Consider the following 23,034-nt stretch of genomic DNA (forward strand, 5'->3'; position numbering starts at 1 on the left):
AGCCCGCATAGCCCAGAAAGAATAGGAGAAGATATCCTTTATTATAATGTAGAGTAAAAACATGTGATGTTTAAAGAGTTAATAATGAAAATAATTTGATGATATAATACCAGATGCTAGAGTTAATAATGTAGCCCAGGCCTAGAGTAGAGTTGAGCATGGGGATCAGTCTAAAGCAAAAGCTGGGATAATGAAGTGTTCCAACTTGTCATAAAAAGGTAAAGGTATTTCACAGAAGGGAGACATTATAGGGACCAGTGGCATTAAAAAGTCACGCGATGAAACTGTTCCTAGTAAGTCTAAATTGGCTAAAGAGCCAAAAGGAAAATCAACTGTTAGTGTTAATAATGTTTTTCAATGCCTAGCTACGACATTAGAGGAGAGAAGAAGAGCCCCCCAATCAAAAAGGATCCAGTGATCTCAACGATCGATTGCTGAGGACAAGAAATGAATATGTAAAAAGAATCAGAGATGGGAAATTCGGACGTTGACTGATAAGTCTTCAATGGTGGAATTATTAAGGGGTTGTTGACTTAGACCATTCACAGGGTACTGATGCAGGGGCAGACGGGCAACTCCCAAAATGTTCCTAATTATTATGGTTAATCTTGCTTGTTGGAAAAAAAAAAAAAAAAAAAAAAAAAAAAGTTCTTGATTGCATGTGAGAATAAACTCATGACATTAATAAACTAATTAAGGTCTGCCTTTAAAAATCATCTGATTTTCATGTGATATATGTCAGATGCTGGGGCCATCAAAATCATCTGAGAAGAGATACTAGTTCGTAACTTTTTCAGTTTGTAAGAGTACCAGAAGGATTATTCCGTTTGGTTTAAATGAAAACACTCTTCGAAATACGCAAAATAATGTCCCAACTGATTTTCATCATTAACCATTTCTGCAGTCCCAGTTGCAATCGCTAAGGATTCAAAGATCAAAACACATTTAATGAACTGTCAAACTGGAGATAGAACAGATGTGGATACAGCAAGTATTTTGTTATGAGATAACAAAGTGAAAGCTCGATCAGCTTCTCAATTGTCAATGCGCATGCCAGGTTTTAGGGACAAAAATAAATTAATCTATTATCTTATAGAATCAATTCACTAACAATGTACCATTCCTCCGCATTAACCACACCAGTTCTACAACTACAACTTGATACTCAATATAACCTTTCCATTAAGGCCAAACAATTAAATTTAACCGAGTAAAATGTGCTAAGCAAATAACAAAACCTGAGGGTGAAATCTGGAAAAATTGTATGCTGTCAAACTACAAGCTAGCAGATGTTATAAATCAGAAGACCAAAACATCAAACAGCACCCATCAAGATATACTCAAAAAGTAACAAATGATGCATTAAAAAACTTTGATTTAAGTAAATAGTAAGCAAATATAACTCCCAACAAATATCACAACAGAAACAACGAAAGCCATAATGATTAATGGATCCATACATGAAATACGGAAACAAAATCTTAACTGTTTATACTAAGGAAGAAGAGAAGAGATGGAGTAAATCATCGCTTTCCACCCACCACCAGGCTTGGGCCTTTGGTGCAGCGCCTTTAGCATGCTACTCTTGGTCTTCGTGTCTTAGCCATCACCTCTGCTTTCTTCGCCTTTTTTCATCCTTAGTCTTTTTGATCCTCTCCTTAATTTCACTGATAATCATAAACATAGTCACAGTTAGCAAAGCTAGCAAAACACAGAGTTTATTCTCAAGACCCGTACCGAGTAAACATGAAAAATGGACATTGAGCACAAACCGGAGTGCAGCTCCCTTGCAGCATCTCGGACTTCTGGCTTCTCAGTCCTCCTCTTCTGTTAACTTCCAAGGTGGCACCAAGTAGACCTTGAATATGGTTTCTTGGTGGATCGGCGCTTCTTCTTTACAGCCTCAGCAGCAATGTCCTATGAATAGCAAATAAAGAATATAAACAGCTGAATCTAATGTAACTAGTGATAAATTAGGAGATCAAGATTTCACGAGAATTTTATTTTCTTGCACATATGACAATGGCAATTCCACACAAGAAAGTACCTTCTTATGTTGTTTCCTGTACATGCTGTCCATGTAAGCTTTGACGGCTTCAAACGGTTGGGGAAGTACCTCTGCATTTTGAATTGGCGAAGAGGAAAACCTACAACAATAACACAGAGGCATCACTTGTCTGAATAGTGTATTTGTGGTGACAAATCCGTCCACCCTTGAATAAAAAATCACATTACAAAGAGAATAGATTGTAAAAATGAATAAACAACTTAACGTTACCATGATAATATATGTAAGTGCTCCAATGCAATAGTAAAGGGTGAAAATGTGATAAATATTAAAGTTAAAATTTAATTAAAATTATAAGAGAGAATATTATAAGTCATTGTTTTTAATTCATTAAATTCGTGAATGCTTGGATTAATGAGAAAGACAACGAGGAAGTCATTTGCAATATTACAGTAAAACTTTTTTATAATGATACTTTATATAGAAATAAACTTTACATAGTCATAAAAAATTTAATTCCCAATTTAGGATAGTTATAAATAAGAATAAACTCTACATTGTAATAAGTTATAATTGTTCTAATTTCCGTTTTAAGAAAATTTGCCTTCACATAGTAATAATTATCTGTATATTGCAAAAAAATATATGTTATGTTACATTAAATGTTATTTATCTAAAGTTGTTTGAGATAATTATTTATACTTTAAAGTTGTTACTACATCTTTTAACTTGCGGGTAGATTACTCGCTAGCATGAACATCTTCTTGTTGAAGCCATATATTTCTAATTTCTCAAGTATGTTTAGAGCTTCTCAGCACAAACTTTTGGTATTTCCGTACTATCATCCTCATAATTATTTCCTTTATCTTTTTGTCTAATTGTAATAATGATTTCTTCTTTAGTTAAAACATACATGACTTATTGTTCATTTGGATGATTGAGAAAGACATTAATATCCATTCGATTAGTGTAATGAAGTTGTCGAATCTGATCACTAAATTCTACAATAACTCTTTAATTCTCGCCATCCACTTCAATTGTAACTTGCAATTCATCAACATCGAGGATCTTAATTTAATAATGATTCAAACAATTGGCAATAGTATGTGGTTTCACATCAATTTACTACATAATTTTGTAATGATTAAAACAATTGACAATAATATGTGGCTTCACATCAATTTGCTGTATAATTTTGTAATGTTTAAAACAATTGACAATAGTTTGTGGTTTCACATCAATTTGACAATGCAGCAACTGCATTTACAATTTCATCAAAGACACTTATCTTTGCTGGTTTCAAGACACGATCTTCTATCCGTTTCAAAAGTAGGCAATTGAAGCGCTGAATTGAAATCTTAATAGTTATAAAACATCAATTGAAATCATAATACTGTACTACTAAACAATAAATTATAAAGAAATTTTTGTTATCACACCTCTATTAAGTTAAAACATCCTCATAGTAATAAAATTAATTAATCTCATTGTTATGACTATGGAGAGAGTTTTACTGTCCATTAAAATATTGGTAGTGATGTATACATGACGCTGTAATTGATGGTGCTGGTTTTGTTGAAATTAGGTTTAATCAAGCCGAAATTTTAGAATTTGAAACTCGGCAACTAATTTGTCCATAAAGCTTGACTTAATTATAACAAAGAAATCATTATCAGTACAATTTTGTAGATACGCGTATTAACATCCAATCTCATTCACATAGTATCATATGAGATTGAGAAGCACAACTTAGAATGGAAAAGAAAATGATTCAGGAAACTAAGGCATCAAATAACATTTTACAATTGTTTGAATTCAAAATGTTGTATTGGATTCAAAGGTTTAGACACCTGAGACTTATTCAATTCTGCGCAATTTATTTATTTATTTTTTAGCAATTGAAAAGAATTGAACTTAAGACTTTATAAGTAATACATTCAATTTTATTTTATTTTTTTCCATCATTAACTGCAAATTTAATACTGTAAGGTAAACCAAGATCTTTATGAAATTACAACTTTTAGAAATTATAGTTTAAAAAAAAAAATTAAAATTTTGGTTTTGAAAAAGTGGAAGATAACATAGAAAGGAATAAATAGAAGAGAAAGAGACGAAAGACAAGTGTTACCTGGACCTAAAAGGAGGTCAATACAATACATAGAATGAAATTAAATTAGGTCTTTAATTAACTTCAATCTGTCATCATTCATCATTGCTTTGTTCTAAAAAGTCTTGATTGCTCTGGGAAGTTAATTTATGTCAATGAATCTGCCTGCTACACTTTGTTAACGCCACATATATAATTAACTACCTGACCTTGTCATTGTTATAGTCAAATTTCTAATATAAAATTATTGAATTGAACGTTGAATCTACCCAAGAAAAATTAATCCGCGTAGATGAAGACTACTCTACGTGTGATGTCCACCATACATTTGATTTTAAGGACTTTCAATTCTCTTTTACACCTGAAAAACCAATTTGTATACTTGATTTCTTTTCAATCAAATTTCTAGCTAATATCACCAATACACAATTCGTTAATCATAGTGTAATTCTCATTTGATTTTAAAGTTATCTTAAAACATATTTTTGAATCCTGATCTAACTGTATATTGATTTCATAGGTTAAAGTTTCATACTCCCTTTCAACTGTAGAAATATAAAAACTATANTCAAACAACACTACATCCATCAGTGCACAACCCAATTAACCCATAAAAAAAGAGTTATATTAAATAACGAATTTAGAAATGTGTCAACAAAAATTTAATTTTAAACAACAGTAATTTAAAAAAACCATATTTAATTTAATTTAATACTAAAGATTTTTTTTTTTTTTTTTTTTAAAATGATTTGTTGTTGTTATAGTTGATTAAACTTATATTTCAGTGGATATGTTGAAAATGGGTGGTTTAGACGAAATCTGGGGTGGGTTTCGACCTATTTCGGAGGATTTGGACAAAAAATTAGCTAGAGATTGAAAACAAGTTTTGGCCGAAACTCACATGTTGGTCGGATTTAGCTAGAATAGACCAATTCTACCTTTTGATACTAAGGTGGCCGAATATAGCCGAAACCAAGCCATTTGACCGATTCGGTCATTTGGATAGAACTTGTCTTGGCCGAATCCAACCAAATACGACCGCATCCAAATGAATCCCGCTGAATCCAAGGTATTCAGACAAAAATCGATTTCATCTTCTCCAACAAATATGAGGTTTTTGGCTGAATCCAACCGAAACCCTTTGAATAGACCAAAAAAAAAAAAAAAAGGCAAATTTCAATCACTATCTCACCCAATTATCCGACCATTTTCACATCTTTCTTGACAACTCAACAACACTTCAACATATCTCCCAATCTTCACCCTAAAACCCCACCAAAAATTAGAGTTTCCACTCAAATTCCAATCAATTTTGGCACAAATAGGAGGTGGATATAGGTTTAGGGTTGAACGTTTGAATATTGGCAATGGAGGGAGGGATAGGTTAGGGTTGGGGAAGATGGGTGAATAGTGTAAGTTTTATTTAAATATGGGGGCAATTGCATTCAAAAAAATATTGTGTGAATTAGGGTTGTGCTATTTCTTGTGTCACTTAATATAATTTCTCATTTCTTAAATTAAGAAATGATTTTTGATGAATACAAACAAATTGTATTTTGAAATGCCCTTTTTGGTATGTTAAAAGTGAAAAAGTTAGTTTCAAAAGTAGTTTGTGAACAATTTTTGAAAATTAAAAGATGATTTGATTATGAATGGAAGAAAAAATATGTCACCAACATCTTCTCAATCTACTTACCCTCTCCATTGAATTAGAGAGTAATTAATGAAGTGGTACGAAGATCAAATATCCCTCCACCTAGTGGAAAGTTGAAAGGTATAAGTCTTCATGTCTAACTCATCACTGTTTCTATTATGAAATTTTGTTTCAAGGTTAATCATTCCCATTTTGAAATTTATATAAACTACCAAGATAAAGAAATATATTGGGTCATTTACTTGTCTTAACTACCACTTTTTGTTAACATTTAGAAAAATGAAAATGAAAAATTCATGTTTGCAATTTTATACTCTATAAAAGTTTCATTTGTTCTCTAAATCTTTTTNTATTTAAGAGAAATTATAATAAATGACACAATTAGGGGAGGGAGTTGAGAACTAGCATTTTTTTTAAGTTTTGTTTTTTGTTTCAAATCTAAAATTTTGAGTATGTTATATGTCTAAAAAAACATGTTGAGTAAGTTATTTTTGAAATGATTTGTTGTTGTTATAGTTAATTAAACTTATATTTCAATAATTATTTTGAAAATGGGTCATTTAGGCAAATTTTGGGTATGAGTTTCAGCCAATCTCTTAATATTCAGATAGAAAATTAGTTGGAAGTTAAAGATGAGTTTTGACCGAAACCCATGCTAGATTTAGCCAATTCTACCTTTTCATACTAAGGTGGCCGAATATGGCCGAAACCATGCCATTCAACCTATTCAATTGTTTGGACAGAACTTGTCTTGGCTGAATCAAGCCAAATCCGGTTGAATCCCAAGTATTTTGCCAAAAATCGATTTCATCTTCTTTAACAAAACTTGTGTTTTTTGGCTGAATCCAGTCGAGACCATTTGATTCGGCCAAAAAAATGCAGATTTCAATCCCCATTTCAATGCCATACAAATTACAACCCAATTATCCAGCCATTTTCGCACCCTTCTAAACAACTCAACAATATTTCAACATATCTCCCATTCTTAATCATAAAATCCCACTAAAAACCCTAAATCCAAATTCAGAACTTCTCTCAAACTCCACTCATTTTTGGCACAAATAGGAGGTGGGTATCAATTTAGAGTTGAAAGTTTGAATTTTGGCAATTGAGGGAGGAATAGGATGGGTCAATAATGTAAGTTTTATTGATATATGGGGGCAATTTCGTTAGAAAATGTTGTGTGAATTAGGATCATTCTATTTCTTGAGACACTTTTCAAAAAGTACTTCTCAATTCAAGGCTTCAAATAGTGTCATTTAATAATTTTTCATTTCTTAAACTAAGGAATGATTTTTGATGAATACTAACACATTGTATTTTGAAATGTCCTTTTTACCCCTTTTTTTGTGTGTTAAATGTGAAAAAGTTGGTTTCAAAAGTAGTTTGTAAACAATTTTAAAAAACTAAAAGATGATTTTATTATGAATAGAAGAAAAAATANGGCTGGGGCCATCAAAATCATCTGAAAAGAGATACTAATTAACGTCTGCGTTTAAATATCATCTGATTTCCATGTGATATATATCAGATGCTGGGGCCATCAAAATCATCTGAAAAGAGATACTAGTTCATAACTTTTTCAGTTTTGTAAGAGTACTAAATGAAAACACTCTTCGAAAGATGCAAAATAATGTCCCAACTGATTTTCATCATTAACCTTTTCTGCAGTCCCAGTTGCAATCGCTAAGGATTCTAAAAACAAAGCACATTTGATGAACTTTCAAACTAGAAAAAGAACAGATGTGGATACAACAAGTATTTTGTTATTAGGTACCAAAGTGAATAGAAATATTTTCTTTGATATCTTCAAACTTTTTAACACTTCAAGATATGTGGGTTTAATTATACAGAAGGATCGCTGGTATTCCTTGCTTGTGCTAAGAAAATTTTGTGCATGAAGCTAAGTTATATATCGGGTATGGACTGTATAACAATAACATGATGCGAGCTGGCTGTGTCGTTAGATGCATGCGTCTGCGAATGTTGAAGCTTTTGCATTCAGTCATGAGAAATTGATCAAAAAAAATAAAAAAAAAGAAATGATAAATTCTTGTAGTACAATTGCTAGCCTCTATCAATATTCTGCGTGAGAAAGGGAACAAAAAACTTTTGCTCCCAAATCTAATATTATATTTACGTTGAAACCAACTGTTTGGCCTTAGAATAATGGATGGATATCACCAAGTATAATTATATTAGTGGAATATTAACCCATACATTTTATATAATTATGTCATACATCACTTTTTATTTATTCCATTTGCTGCGAAATCAACGGGAATTCATGGTAGTCCACATCATCTCGGCATATATAATCTATATCTCTTTGAATATTATATCCGTTTAAATTAGTATATATGTTTTAAGAAATGATGAGGAATCTCAGCAGGATAGTTAGATGAATTAATGATCAGAAAAAGCCTATATATAATCATCTATTTAGTGTTATGGATAAAACCCATAACAAGGTTGTCATCCACCTTTTTTTTTTTTTTTTTTAATGTTTCTTAACAGTGCAAATTATGCATTTTGTAATAATGAATGAAGTTTAATATTTTATTTATTTTGTCATATATATTAAGAACAGGAATCGATAGAGACACTATATATCACTTTGTGCAGTACTTGAATATATATTTACTGGACCCGCATATCCGTTAATTTCAAGATCTATTGGTGGTACTGGTAATCAAACTTTTTCAGCTTTACAGTACAAAGATCGATATTAGGTACAAAGTAACGACTTACACGTATCTAAAGTTTGTTGTATAGATAAAATGGTATTCAAAAGGTTTAGAAATGACAAACATTCATTTTCCATCATGTTCTATTAGGAATTTTCATCTGCTAAAAGACAAAAATTGTGAAAAGACTGAAATACCCATCAATCTCCATTCCCAATACGCGCTAGCAAGGGCCGATGCCATTGTTTATCACCGAACTTTGCAGAAAAATGCTAAATCAGGTCAAAAAATCGATCGATGATGCAAGAGGTCTGTGCAAACGGGCTTGGGGTGAGAATGGATATAGAGAAAAAGATTTAAAATTTAAAAATTTTGTGATTGTAGATGAAATTACTATACTGTCTTTTAGCAGACAGAAATCCCTAACAAAATATGACAGAAAGTATTTGTTTGTGATTTCCAAATATTTTGGATATCAATCTGTCTTTATGCCAAACTTTGGGTTGGTGGAAGTCGTTCGGCCTTAGGTTTAAATCAAAACAAAGAGATAGTACCCCTCATATAAAAATGCAAAAGAAACCTTACACAAAGATGTAAAAAATCTCTCTCAAACCTGCACTCTTTTTTCCTCCGGTCCTTTCCTAAGATTTCATTGGATTACAAAACAATATATAAGTTTGCGTCTTGTCTTGATATTTTAAAGCTTGAACCGAATAATATATAGTATAGGCCAGAACTTATCATTTGTCAATTAATTTGATGTTTGTTTATAAGTGGGGTGAGCGATTTCAGGTACCCGCTAGAATTGCTAGGAATCGGAATTGGAATCAGCCGGTTCCTAGCAAAAGGAACCAAAATCGGAACCTACTGGTTTTGATTCTTTGATTGCTGGAACCGGAACTTGAAATCCAGGTTCCAATTCCTTTCTTGGGCGCCTTGTAAAATTTAATTACCCCCTATTAATTTAAAAAATGACAAATACACTCTAAAAATGACAAGTACACCCCTGACATTTCACAAAATTTACACATTCACCTTGGGTTCCTAAATTGGTTCCTAGCAGGGTACCCAAATATAGGTTCCGGTTCCTTGATCTTGCATTACAAAAACTAGAACCAAAACCAAAACCAGAAATTCTCGGTTCCAAATTTCCAAAACCAAAACCTAGCTTATGAGGGTCGGTTTCGGTTACTTCTCAGAACTGACAGTTCGGGTACCCGTCGGTTTCGGGTTTACCCTTTACCCATGCTCATCCCGATTTATAACAAAAGAGTATTAACATATGTGCTATATAGGTATGTTTGGTTGGGTGTATTGTACTACTCTATTCCTCGGGAGAGTATTATTTTTCAAATACCCTAGGATGGGATAGTTTTCGGATGGGTGAGATTGTATCAAAACATTAAATATTAGGGCATTATTTCTTAAATTTAATCACTTTATTATAGTTATATTAATTTTTTTTATTAGATACACAATCAAATTTTAAAAAATTTTATATTAGAAACTCGATAAAAAAATTTCTTTTAGTTTCCTATCTATCAATTTTTTTAAAGATCTTTGGGTTTTATAGCCATTAAATCGTTTGATTTATTGTTTGATTGCTCAAAAGAGTTTTGTTCAACTTTTTCATATTAGTTTTGATTTTCATTAGTAATTTCAATACTAATTTTTTCTTAATGAATGATCTCATCCTTATTAATCCAAGAACTTGAGGTTGACATTGATTTGAGAAATGTTTCCATTATTTTTAACGTTTTGTTTTAATATGCCTACAATAGGTGTAAAGAGTAAGGCATGGGTTTACAAACACCTAAGACTAGCAACCTACTGTTAACAGTCTAGGGATGGGCGTTTGGCCCGCCCTGCCCCTGCCCGAACGGGGCAGGGATTCCCTGAAACAATCAGGGGTTGGGTCAGGCCCGAGCCCAATGAAATTCTCCGACCTTGGGGATGGAGGTGGGCATGGCCCTATCTCGGCCTGCATATATATATCTATAATATTATATTATATATTTATTATATATATATATATATATATATATATTATATATATAATATATATAATATATAATATATATATATATATATTTGTGGATGATTATGAATATTGATAAGATTTCATACAAAGATCTTATATTTAATTTTTTTAATGAGATGATATTATGTTATTTTGATGCAATTATATGGTCTCATTTTAATTGATGCCATAATAAAATTATAATTAAATAGGCTTAATATAATAGCCCTACTTAAAAATTTTAGTCAGGTTTAACAGCTTAAATCTTGTTATCTTATATTGAATAAGTGAAAATCAATTAATGAAGCAAAATAAACAAATTAATTAGAAGAAGGAAGAGAACCTTATAAAAGAACAAATTAATGACTTAAATCGACATTTAAAATCGTTGTAAATTAAATTGACCAATTAATTAGAGGAAGGGAGATGAACTTTAGTGATATTCAAAGATTCATACATTGTATTATAAAGATGGAGAGATACAATAAATTATATCACTAACAAGATACAATTAATAATTTAATATGTTAAAAAAAAACACAATTGTCAAGAAATACCACTTTAATAATTATTTTTTCACATTATTAATTGATCAAATGTGATTATAATTATGGGAACATTGAGTGAAACCATATACAAGTGGGTATAATAGAAATAATGTCTAAATTATATAAAAACTAAATATGCATATATAAATTACTTGATATATATGTAATTTTAATATAATGTATATCATTGATAGATAATAACATATTTTTATTCAAATAACTTGTAAATGTTAACAACATTTTTTTTACATAAAAGAGTGGAATAATTAGTCTATATTAGATTAATGTACTTTTTAGTGAGTTATAAGTTTAACACATATTAATGGGGCTTAAATAACACTATTCCAAAAAAAACCTGCTTTTTAAAGGTTGGAGATAAATAAGGGTCAGTTCTAAAAGAGTTAAATGGGCTAAATGACAAAAAATTGGGCTTGAGGTAATATGTGTTGAGATTGTGAAGCCGAAATTTAATCCAAATTTGTATCGGACTTGGACATGAGTTTTCCTAATATGTTTTTATGTAGAATTGTGTTTCTTTTAGGAATAAGAATATAATTATATTAGGAATTAAAATAAAATTCTTATTAGGATATGAGATTTGAGTCATATTAGGAAAAATATCATATGTATTACCTATAAAAATGAGTTAAGTCCTAAAGTTAGAGATCACAAAAGAATAGCAAGCAAAGCCACAATTAGAGAGTGAGAGCCATCAAAGAAGGTTTAGTGAGTAAGCTAATTTGTGAGAGATTCTTGTAATTTTTCTTCTTCTTCATAGTGAAATTCCGCAGCGACAAAGTGGATGTAGCTTTCATACGGAGAGTGAATCATTATAAATCTTGTGTTTGTGTGTGTGATTATTTGTTTGTCTTTTGTTCACATTATTTCCCTTTCATAGGGATTTAGGATTTGCTAGCATCTAATTAAATCCCCCACAACAATTTGCACTTGAGATTCTTATCAAATGGGTAATGAGTTGCAGTCTATGGGCTACTAACATGTTATGCCAGTTCGGGACAGGCCGGGATGGGGATGAGAGTCACCACATCTCCATGGGTTGGGGATTCCTTGACATCCTCGTCCCAATGACGGGCCGGGCTCAAGGGAATCCCCTTGAGGGTTGGGGCTGGGCCTAAAGACAGAGGTCCCTAGCCTAGTCCAGCCCTGCCCCGACCCTAGTTAACAGACCCTAAAGTGACTCGCATTTCATAAAAAAGTCAATTATCATAAAAACATAAACTCATTTCACTACCTCCCCCATGGCTCTATACTAGAATAGGGACAAGATTATTGCATACAAAGAAACTATAATATTAAAATCATGCAATGAAAACAATTAAAATATGGAAAATTTAACATTCATACCCAAATAAATTTGAGTAGTTACAACTTGATGATCCAAAATCATGCAATCAACACAACTTTTTTTTGGATTGTCTTTTTATTGTTTGATGATTAATGATTGTTTTTGGTTGGTTGGGTTAAGAATAATTAGGGTTTGGCTTGTGTTTTTGGGCAAATAAACTCACAATTTTACCGATGATTTGGGGTTTTCCTCCTCTGATCTAGGTCATGGGTGAGCCACTAAACCAAGGTGGTGAATGGGTTTTAATCCCACGACATTGTCGTGGCCTCAACTCACGTACCGACGATGATGGCCTGGCTGAGCGCAATCCATTGGATCTAACCTAGCCTGGTAGCTTTAGCCTAGAGATGGCAATGGGCCAGGCTGAGACTAGGTATCCCTTGGCCTAGGCCCAAGCTCGACCCCATGACAAAGGCCCAGTCTCGGCCCGACCCCATCACGGGGATGACTGGTAAAGCCCAAGCTCGGCCCGACGGGCCTTTGATAATCTCAATCTCGGCCCAAGCCCGCCCATTTTTATAATGTGAATTTTTAAATATTAATAAATTTCAATTTTTTTTATATTTTTAATTCTAGAAACAATTTTTAAATATTAATTTATTTTTGAATACTCACCAAATATTAATAAATTTCAATTTTTTTTTTTTTTTTTATATATATACATAGGATAATTATGTAATTAGATATATAGTATGAATATAATTTAGTTAAATTAATAGTAAAATTGTTGGGTCGAGCCGAGACGGAAGACATACCCATGCTCGGCCCATACCCAAGGGCAGGCCTTAAAATTAGTCCCAGGCCCAAGCCCAAGGCCATTAACATCGAGTAAAGCCTGGCCTTTTCGGGATGGGCCGGGCTGGGGAACTGAAAACACCAGGCCCATTGCATCTCTACTTTAGCCAGTTTGCCGCAACCATTTTCGACAGGGATCTGTCATAGATCGAGCATGGCTACCATGCCCTAGGTGTAATCTAGGTTAGATCGCCGGCGAATATGGGTGCCAACAATGAATTTTTAGATTTTTTAAAAATTTGACTGTGGCCTTAATTTTATAATTTTCTTATAATTAGTTTATTTTTTTAGTTATTGATTTTTTTAATAAAATATTGGGATATTCTTTTTAGTGTTTCAGATTTGCTTTTTTGTTTCCATATTTTTAGCTTCTTTTTTAATTTTTTAAATATTTCAGATTTTCATTTTTTTGGGATTTTCTTTTAATTTCCAGAATATGTATCTTTTAATTTTTTTTTAAAAATTTAGCCTCTATTATAAATTTTTAAAGTCAAAGGATAAATATGGTACATCCTATTTGTAAGAGGATATTACTATCTTTTCTGAAACTATTAAGAACCTATAAGGATATCTAAGTATCTTCTCCTCACCAAGTTAATTTTTAGGTCATTAATAGTCCTCTCATTGTTAGAAAAAAAGTTGTCCTTTATTGTTGAGTTTTTTTTTTTTTTTTTTTTTTTTTAATATAAATGTCTATAGTAATAACCCAATTTAATTTTACAAGGTTATGGCTTATCTATAGCTTTTTGTTTGCTAGAAATATAGCCTACAAAAGAGTAGACACTTTTTCCCACCCAAAGTTTGGACGAATGACACTTTCTCACCCAAAAAGATTTAAAATATAATTTTATTACCCAAAAGTTATATTACGTTAATAATTTCCGTGAAATACAATGACATTCATTGTGAAGACGAAGATACCCCATGTTATCAGATTTCTACACTCTCAAGCTAGGCAGGGATAGGGGCCGTGCGTGATACCATCGTGCGATTGTGAGTTGCACCCGGCGGTCAAGATGCTCTTTCACACTAGTTGTCGCCACCATTTGCTAGCTTCACCATCTTCTACCTTTAACGGCTGCCCTCAGCCCTCCCCTACACCTTAACACTTCCACTGATAGATGCCTTCCTGCTCACCAATTGAAGTTAAGTTTGTTTGGAGTTGTGTTTTGAATATGGGTTTGCTTGGAGATTGTAGTTTGGTGAATTTGGTGACTGTTTTGGAAATTTTTTTTTTTTTTTTTGTGGATTGGATTTTTGTGTGTGTGTGTGTTTCCAGCCACCCACATCTTTGCCACCAACTGCTCAACGAAAGGCCTCAAACAACAGCACCTAGACTTTGACACAAAGATCGGGCCTCTTTGGTAGTAACCAAATACAAGTTTGATGACAAGATCAATTAATCAATCACCTTCAAACTAAAAATATTCAAGATTGTTCCTTTCTTTAATTTCTCAGTAACCACACAAATGCATAATGAAACCGTAAAAAGAGAGGAAAAAAAAAGGAGAAAGAGAATGAGAAAAAAGCAGCCCGCGTCTTTTTATCTTCTTCTATTGACTATGAACTTTGTATGATTGAAACAAAACAAAAACAAAGCGGATTTTTAAGCGTTTGGTAGCAAAGAGTTTTGGGTGCGGAAGATTTGGCCGTAGGAAATTTTATCACCAGAAGTTTAGAGCTCTGGTGAGAGAGTGAGTTGTGTTTATGAGTGTGTCACTATGCACTGTGGGGTTGTTGACAAGAGTATTTTTGTCGAGGTCTTGATTTTTGATGCAAAATTTTAATTGACTATTCTACCCTTATTTATAAAGGACTTTTGACCATCCTATCTTTTTTCATGCTGCGGTTAATAATTAATAAAGTTGTATTTTAAAACTTTTTTTGTCTTTAGGCCAAACCTTGGGCGGGAAAAAATCGTTTACTCCCTTCGAAATACCCTAACATGAGTTGGCACTATCAACATCCTTGCTTTTCTATGTAGAAACTGCAAAAAAACCTTTTTATTTGTTGTTTAACACTAAATTTGGAAATGTTACGACAATGCACATAGCAAAACCGAAAAACTTTTAATAGTTCCAGTTAACAGGTAGCAAATTTGAATGGAAAAAAATAGGCCGAGCTATAGCAAAACCAAAAAGTTAAGACTGATTGGAAAAAATCATGATAGCAGCGATTTGAATGGATATTTAATCCAATGGAAGTATGATAGATTAACTATTGGTATCAAATTTGTGAAATTGAGTAGCATGCCCCTTAATATAATTTTCTCCATTGCATAAACAATTGTTGGATATAAACAAATCATTTAAATCTAATTCTTCGTATGAACAACAAAAGTAAAAGATAAAAAAAAAGATCTTAATTTTTTCTTATCTTTGAAAGAAGAAAAACTTAAAGTTGTTTCTTCCATTGTAAGAGATATTCAACCGTATTCATTCAATTGCTTCAATACTTGTAGTTTTTGGCAATACATGGCATCTATAGTTATCAAAAGAGATTGAATAATTACTTTGTTTTATTTGACCCACAATTAAGAAGTTTAAGTCAGATTAGCGACATATAAAACATTACTAGTAAGTTTTTTGTTCCCTCTTTTTTGTAGATTGCAATTGTGCCTTTTCCTTCAACAGTTGTTTCAGAAACTTTGATAATGCTGACAAAAAGGTGCTATATGTGTTGAGTTTGAAGCTTTGCTTAATAAATCCTAGTCCTTGGTCCCTCATACACTTGATATGTGTCTTGTTGGGAATAAATGGTTGTTTAAAACCAAGTTAAATGCTAATGGTATTTTGAAGAAATACAAAGCTAGGTTGGTTGCTAAAAAATTTAAGCAAACACCTAGGTTAGACTACTGTGACATTTCTTCTCATGTGATCAAAGCTTCTACTGTTCAAATTGTGCTCTCTTTGACAATGTTTCATGATTGGCAGATTCAACAAATAGATATTAATAATGCCTTTTTTAATAGGAATCTTAGTGAGACTGTCTTCATGTATCGGTTTAAAGGGTTTGAGGATTTTTTTTTCCTTTCATATTTTTAGGTTGTATAAGGAATTGCATAGACTTAAGTAGACTCCCAAATCTTGGTTCGAGGAGCTTAAGGGTGCTCTACTTAACTGGGAGATTAGGAATTTGCATGAGATATTAGTTTGTTCTTTTACAAGAAAGGTGCTGATGTTCTATAGGTTCTTGTGTATGTTGATGACATATTGGTGATAGACAATGATGTTTCTCTTATAGCTAAATTTGTTAGTGATTTGAATATGTAGTTTGCTCTTAAGTATTTGGGAGAGTTATACTATTTCTGAGTGTTTGAGGCAACAAGAGATAGTAATGGGTTATTATTGACAAAAAGCAAATATGCACAGGAACTATTAGCTAGAACTAAGATGGGAGATTGTAATCCATGTCTAACTCCTATTACTTTGGGGCTTAAACTTGATGTAGAAGATAGTGAGTTGTTTGATCAACCATCATTGTATAGAAGTACTATTGGGGCATTTCAATATCTAACCATGACAAGTTTGGATTTATCATATGTAATAAATAAATTGAGTCAATTTGTACAAGCTTTAACAATCAACCATTGGCAAGCTTCCAAGCACATGTCAAAGCTATTGTGAGTTTTGGATTATATTTTAAAGCATGAGGTAGATTTATAATTGAAGGTTATTTAGATTCATATTGGACTAGTAATCTCATAGAGAAAAAATCTACTAGTGGGTTGTGGATTTTCTTGAGAATACTCTAATTCAATGGAGCCCTAGGAAACAAAAAGTTGTAGCTTTATCATCTTCTGAAGCTGAATATACAACACTTTTTGTTACTGCTACTGAAATAGCATGGATCCAAAATTTGTTCAAAAAATAGGAGATTGAAGTATACAATAAACAAATTCTGTGGTGCGATAGTGTGAGTGTAGACGCTCTTGCCTCTAATCCTATATTTCATGCAAGAACAAGGCATATCAAAATCGATGTGCACTTTGCAAGAGAGATTGTCACAACAAAGAAGCTTTCAGTTCAGTATGTTTCATCAAAGTTTCAATTTGCCAATATATTAGCAAAACCTTTTGACAAGTTGCAGGTTTCAAATGCTTAGAGATCATCTGAATGATATGTCATCTGCGGTTGGCTTGAGGTGAACTGTTGAACATAAAGTTATTGAAGTTCAAGCCAAGTAATTTATTCATGCTTGTTAATTTTAAGTTAATTGAAATCAATGTGAATTTGTTTCTAAGTAGAGAAGCGTGACAAGGAATGAGAAGTGAGTCGAGCAGTTTGTGAGCTACTCGAGCTCAGCTCGTGAAAAGTGCAAACTCGATTCGAAGTCAACGAGTTGAGCTTGAGCTCGAGTGGGCTCGTTTAAGGGGTCGAGCTGAGTTCAATCCGGGCGAAGCTCTGCTCGATAGGCTCACGAGCCTCATTGCGCCTGGAGGGCCAAATTGCAAGTTTAGTAACTTTTTTATTTTCAAGTTTTTAAAATAACAAACAATCCCCTTCTCACAATAAACTTGAAGCTCAAGCTCGAGTACCCACCCATACTCACGAGCTCGAGGCCAAGTATTCAAGCTCGAACGAACTCTAACTCGAACTCGAACTCGAACTCGAACTCAACACCATTCATCACGAATCGAGCTTGCGTGTCCAGATACCCTAGTTAGTAAATACAGGTACGGTAAAAAAAGGGTACGGGAATTTTATGGGTATAATACGGCAAACGGTGAAAAATACATTTATAAAAATTCGGCCATAAAATTCAGATACGAGAAAAATACGATACGGGTATATACGGGTTTAATACAGTGCATTGTCAATAATACGTTTTGAAAAATACGGCAATATCAATCTTAGTTTTAACACTTTTATGGACTACCTGGTTAAAATCAATATAGCATTTCAAATGCAAAGTATTCAATTAACCAATAACACAAATACTCAATATATAACTGATATTCAAATTATAGTCTTCAGACTCAAACACAATATTTAGTTAAAATTCAACTATAGTGTCAAACCAAACACATAAGTCATAACAAAACCAAAATTCGTTGAGATATGCAGTTTGGAGTCCAAACTAGTTTACGCGTATCTCAAAGAATTTTTCGAGACCATGAAGTTAACGGTTAGATAAATCTTCAGTGATTATCCTTTATTAGTAGTCGTAGGGATTCTTACTCAGGACTCTTAAGTAATATACTCAAATTCTATTTTATATTATTAAGAACAATAACCCAGGATTTTAATTTTAAAAAATGTATATTAAAAAATATTTTGTTAATAAATAAATATTGTTAATTGACATCAGTCAATAATATTGAAAATGGTAATTTTTATTTTTAAATGAAACAGTGAAGTCAATGCGGACATGCGGTAATAGACTAATAGTTTTATACTTTTATTTTTAAGTAGAACAGTACAAAGTGAAAGAGAATCAACAGCAATCTAGATTTGTTTTTATAGTCTTTCTTCTTCTAAATTCTAAACGACACCAAACGACACTGTTTCTCTGAAAAAGACTCAGTTTCTTGAATCTTCCGCGGCTTTATATTCTCATTTCTCAGATCACCAACGCGTTATCATCATTTCTTTATTTTAATCTCTCCAATTCCAACCCATCCATCCTCCACCTTCTTTCTTCCTTCTCCCATCCATCCATTCGCTCTTTTCTTTTTTCTTTGTTGCGTTTTTTTATATCTCCCTTGTGACTCAAACGCTCGTGGGTTGGTTTTGTTTTTTTTTGTCTTTCTCAGTAAAGAGAGTTTCTTTTTTTCTTTTTTTTTTTTTTTACTGGTTTGGATCTGTTACTGAATGTGGGGGTCTGTGTTTTGACACGGGAAGTTTGATTTGGGTCATTGATTTGTGTTTTAACAGTCATAGATCTGTTACTGGTTTGGATCAGGTTTTTTTTTTTTTTTTGACAATAATTCGCAAATAATACGTGAATAATCCACGAATTATTCGGGAATTATATGGATATTCCAATAATTCGCGAATAATTTGGCAGCCATTATCAAAATACGTAAATACGCGTATAAAACGCGTATTTACTAACTAGGCCAGATACTTGACTCGGCTCAGCTCGTATACACCTATAGAGTGACTTGTCCATGTCAACTATTTGTTAGTGATATTTTTTTTTTTTGGTAGAGCCATTTACTTGTGTAAAAGGAAAGTCTCGATTACTTTCTAACTAATGAAGCTCGAAAACTTCAAATAACAACTTCTCTCATTTTTTTCTCTCCTAGATTGATTACTAATGCTTTCATACTATGTCAATGTATCATTGTGGTAACATAAATTTTTTCATGAATGATGCTATGTATACAAAGTCTTATATATGAAATGATATAAAATTACTTTTTTAGAGTGTGTTTGGTTCAGGGAATGTTTTATTGCTTAAAAGGTAGGATTACCACTAAGATAGATTACCCCATATATTTGAGAATTTAGCTAAAATACCCCAAAAACAAAGTTTAAATTTTTACAAAATACCCCTAACCACCCAAGACCACCGCCGTCCATCGGCATCAGTCACCAAAACAGTGCACGATTGGTGAGATCAGGCTGGTTGTGCACCGTTTTGGCTGTTTTGGCCAGATCAAAGGCTGAAAACAACTAGATCACTGTGGATATGGTGAGTCTCGTTGTTTTCGGCCAGATCACCATGGATCTTGTCAGAAACGGCCATAAACAACCAAATCTATTCTAGTCATTTTTGGCTAGATCTACCATGATCTGGCAATTTTTGGCCTTCAATCTAATCAGAAACAGCCAGATCGACGCACGATTGGCTAGTTCGCATCAATCGTGCGTCAATCTGGTGACTATTGCCGATGGCCGGTGGTGGTCTTTGGTAGCTGGGGGTATTTTGTTAACTTTTAAATTTTTTGTGGCTGGGGTGTTTTAGCTAAATTTTCAAATGTAAAGGGTCTACGTGATTGTTATTTGGTAGATATTTGAGGACAATTGTGTTCGAAATAATATTTAATTAAGAGCAAAATGGGTATAAAATTAAGATTACTCCGACAATCTTTAAATACCACCCCCTAAGGTGGTAATCTAATTACCCCCTATTTAACCAACATTAATCACTATTGGTATTGAAAAATTACCGAAATCTTTTATTACTTAACAACCAAACAAGGGAATATCCAAAATTAAAGATATATTGCCGGAGTTATCTTTCTAGAGCCCTAACCAAACACACCCTAGTGTCATATTAATTAACTTTATTTTATGCATTTAATAAGTTGGCTTTTACATGAAGGTTATTTATAGTAAATCTTAGTGTGTTTGAATTTTTTGTAGTGAGCACCGCCAGTTTCAAAACTAGAACCCTAACCCCAATTTTTGATGAATCTGTTAATATATATTTGTTAAATACGAAAATGACATTTATACCATTTAATTATAAGTTAATCATCACCCTACACTCGATAATTTCACAACCACCAATCAATTCACAAAAGCTTTTATCTATCCAACGAACTTTAAAAGCATTCTTGTTCACCCCTAATAAAATTTCATCTAACTTTTCTCATTTAAAAAAACAAACCTCATCAACAAACAACACATTCTCCATCATCAAAGACAAAGTTTCATCATCTATATATCGATATCAAATTCTTCCCAACCCAAACTTCATCAATAGTCCAAATCAAATTCTTCAACCAAATGCTAAAGATGCATGTCATTGCTTAGCCCCACGTTGACCAATATTTTGCCACTGTGTGAGGGCCTTGCAACTACTAGATCTAGCCATCACTCGATCCCGTGGTTGGCCAAATGTGGCCTCTGCGTGAGGGCCTTGATGTGGTCAAATCAAGCCAGCTTGGGGGACTCATGCGGTGGCCAAAACCAACCAACGTTAACTCTGATGCTAGTGAGGACTAACATAAGCCATGGTGGTAATAATAATAATAATAATAAAAAGAGATGGAAAAGTAGAAGAGAGAAAGGAGGGAGAGAAGAAGAAAGAAAAAGGGAGGAAAAAAATCAAGTCGGCATGGAGGCCTCACGCGGCAGCTAAAATCAGCCGCCATGAATGCTGACATCGATGAGAATTTGATGATAGCGCCATTGTGAGAAGAAGAAAGAAAGGTGGGAGAGAAGAAGAAAGAAGAGAGGAGGAGAGAGAAATAAAAGAAATGATTGGGAGAGGAAAAAAAAAAAAACAAAGATGGAAAAATTAGGGTTTCTATTAATAGTTTAAAGGCCGAACGCATCCTCCCACCCAAATTTGTCCTAACGACAATTTACTACCCAAAAAGTTTGAAAATGACAATTACCCACTTTATATCAGAATTTGTTAGTAAAATCCATTAATTAACATGACATTATTGATATTCTTTCATCTTTAAAGGGTAATTTTAACTTTTCATGTTTTATAAAATCCCTAATTTTTTTCTCATATTTCTTTATTATCTTTTATTTCATTTTCTCTTTCTTTTTGTTTAAAAGTGAAGCTAGAAACGGTGCCATGTGAGTTATTTATGCACTATCGTTTGATTGGTTCATCACTTGGTTAATCTTGATCGTTGCTTCTTGATTGGATCCAATGGCTTTCATGAAGCCATTTTCCAAGTGATATAAAAGCACACCAAACTTCTGTTTTTACTAAAATCGCAAAAAGAGGAAAGCTTTCTCATTCTCATCTGCTTTGCTAGGGTTGGGGTTTTCACTTTCTTGTTCAATCTTTGTGATTTCTTGGGTGATTGTCTTGATCATTCTTTGAGGGTTGAGTTTTCTCTCAAAGTTAGAGATTCCAGGTTGAGTTTCTGTTGGGTAGAAATTAGTTGATATGAAGTGATTCAATGAGTGTTTAAGTGTGAGAAGAAAGAGAGTTTTATATGCTTTGTGTCATATGCAATGCTTTGGCAAATTAGTGGAGAGAGTCCTTCAATTGTGAAGCTCAACGTGGATGTAGTCTATCCTTTCTTGGATTGGTGAACCACGGTAAAAATCGTTGTGTTGTTCTGTTACTGTTAGATTGCTTTTGTGTGTGTGTGTTCTTGGTTGGTTTAATTGTTAGAATTAGTTTGGCAATAGGTTGTAGATCATAACAATGGTATCAGAGCTTGAGTTGTCGTGTCAATTGTATTCAAGTTCTAGGGTTTCTTGATTTGTCAGTTCTTGAATCTAGGGTTTGTTAAATCCTTGAGTCATATTATCAATCTCTTGAAAATTATAAGCCAGTCTTCGATTTATTGGGTTATTCAAGGTATTCTTACTAAAAACAAACAATGAGTACTACACGCATGGAGATTTACCAATATGATGGGAAAATCGATTTCAATAGTTGGAAGAAGAAGATGAAAGCATTGCTTTCACACAACAAAGTTGCTATTGCTCTGGAAAAGGATGCTACGAAGTGGCTAGAAGAGAAGTTGAAGAAGAAGTCAAAAGTTGATGAGAAGGCGTACAATCTTATCATAATGAACCTATCTGACAATGAACTGAGGAAAGTGGAGGGCCTGAAAACACTGATTGTACTGCGGGGTAAACTCGAAACACTCTATGCTTTACAATCTGCTCCTAATCTTGCTTTCTTGAAAGGTGCTTTATTTTCATATAAAATGGATACTTCTAAGTCTATAGAGGGTAATCTTGATGAATTCCTAAAACTGGCTTTAATATTGAAAGGCACATATCAAGAATTAGGTGATAATAGTTTAGCTATGATATTGCTTAATTCATTGACTGAGGAATATTAGGTTGTTAAAAATGTCTTACAATATAGTGGTATTGTTCCTAGTGTTGATTTAATCTTTGCTGGATTAACAGCTAGGGAGTTAGAACTAAAAGTCCAAAAAAGAAATGAGAATAATCTGTTTGTACAAGATAG

The 23,034-nt window shown here is 32.9% G+C and overlaps 1 pseudogene; it reads right to left on the reverse strand.

Annotated features, from left to right (window-relative positions):
• Positions 1–1,571: 1,571 nt before the first annotated feature.
• LOC116122744 lies at positions 1,572–13,276 on the reverse strand (annotated as a pseudogene).
• Between the last annotated feature and the right edge of the window lie 9,758 nt (positions 13,277–23,034).

This window comes from Pistacia vera, unplaced genomic scaffold, assembly GCF_008641045.1.
Source record: "Pistacia vera cultivar Batoury unplaced genomic scaffold, PisVer_v2 Contig137, whole genome shotgun sequence".
Classification (NCBI taxonomy): Eukaryota; Viridiplantae; Streptophyta; class Magnoliopsida; order Sapindales; family Anacardiaceae; genus Pistacia; species Pistacia vera.